This window comes from Salminus brasiliensis, chromosome 5 (genome assembly GCF_030463535.1).
Source record: "Salminus brasiliensis chromosome 5, fSalBra1.hap2, whole genome shotgun sequence".
In the NCBI taxonomy this organism is placed as follows: Eukaryota; Metazoa; Chordata; class Actinopteri; order Characiformes; family Bryconidae; genus Salminus; species Salminus brasiliensis.
Window position 1 is genome coordinate 21,996,837 of NC_132882.1, and position 2,089 is coordinate 21,998,925.

A 2,089-nucleotide genomic window follows, 5' to 3' on the forward strand; every position below is an offset into this window, starting at 1 on the left:
CAGTGGCTGGACTTGTTTCATTTTCTCTTTATTTACGCTTCTCCGCTTTCCTTTGCTATCAGGTGAATAGAAACATAGATAATATCTGCTTGTTATTTTGATTTCACTGCATTACTATCTGTATCACCTTTATTTCCACTCTCAGTCTGACAAAGGTGTTACATCTTTGCGCCGTACTTCATAAGAAGTGACTGACAGTTATTAATCACTACTAGCTGCAACCCAGGGCTTGAAGAGTCCTAAAGAACATTCCATTCCTGAGTAGTCAGTAACTGCAGGCATGAATTATAGACAGTACTTTGTTGTTGATGTGCATTCTCACACTCTCTCTGTAGTCTGGGAAACGAACCTGTTAGCAGAATGTCAGACTTGCTGACATTTTAAGAGCATTACAGCTCACGCACGCAGACAGAAACTGTCAAACTTATGATGTACAGACCATCATAAACAGCACCAGTACAGCACAGAGAATGACAGCAGTGCAACAGCAGAACAACTGGCAGTGCAGGTCGAACTGGGACTAGCTACTTGTCTAGTCCTATGTTTGGACATATAGTGTAAGTCGTTCAATAAAGACTTTATTGGACCCAGTTCCCTGAACTGGGGCCCATATTGTGGGGTAGTACTGTAGAGAAGTACTGCCAATAGAATAGGACTATTTGGACCACATAAACATGAACTTGCTGGCACCTTACCTAATACCAGGTGTGGGCTAGAGCCACCCCCCCCCCAATATTGAGCTGTGAAGCATTGCAATTATAATAATTATATAATTAGTGCGTTCTCTGGAATTGTGGTGTTCCATCCAATGCTTTAGGAATGAGGTGGGGTGGTGATAATGCAACATCCCGACCTCACTACTGCTCTTGTTGCTGAATGCAATCAAATCCTCAAAGCAATGCTCCAAAATCAAGAAAGCCATGGACAGTAGAGATGGTTACTCCAACAAGAGAAGAATAAACCTCTTAAATGAGCACATGTCCCAATACTTTTGTCCATATAATGTATATCGCTACTTATGCATCACTCAAGGGTAGTTACTTTAATACTACAAGGTACTTCCAGCATTGGCCTCCATTAGAGCACCAACTGGCTTGAGATAGTAGGTAAACAACAGTAAGTACACAAGCACATTACAAATTGCAGTGTCATTTTTTTTGCATTCATGGAAAATTATAACCACAGTGACACTGCAAGGATCTGGGGTTGTGGGGTTGATACTCGTTTCCAGTTACTGATACTGTGTAGAGTTTGATGTGGGTTTCCTCCCACCTCCTGAAAACACATGGTAAGTGAAATGGCAATGCTTAAGCTGTGAGTAAATGTGTGTGTGTGTGTGTGGTATGTGGCGATGGACTGGCACCTTAGGATAATCCTGCCTTGCACCCAATGATTCCAGGTCGGCTCCAGACCCACCGAGACCCTGACCAAGAAGAAGATGGATGGGTGAAGGCCATTTGTTCTACAGCAGGTTCATTTGATTCTTTGCACTGTGACCCATGTGATCCTACATTACATTTCCAGAGGTTTGTGGACACCTCACTTAACATTTCTTCAGGAAATCAAAGGAATTAATAGAGAGTTTGTTGCTGCAGTAAAAGTCTCTACTCTTCTGAGAAGGCTTCGCAACAGATGTTAAAACACTGCTGTGCAAAATTGATTGCACTAAGCCAAGAGGAGGTTATGTAGAGATATTAAATGATCAATTTAGAATAACAGACTGAATTTGCTATGTTAAATGCCCCCCTGAATAGTGATGTGGTACCCTGCAACAGACTGGCGCCTTGTCCAAGATGGATGGGTGAAGGACATTCTTCTACTGCTGGATCATCAGATTTTTTTAATTGTGACCCATGTGACCCTACATTACGTTGCCAGATGTTTGTGGACACCACATCTAACGTTTCTTCAGAAATCAAAGATTTGTTTCTACAGCTTTGCTTTCAGCCACAGGAGCATTGATGAGTTCAGGTAGGTTCAGATCCTGGATGATTTGTTCTGAATCACAACTCCAACTCATTCCAAAAGCATTGGGATGGAGCTCCATCACTCCAGAAAACGTGCACTCATGTGCAGTTGCTCCAGAGCA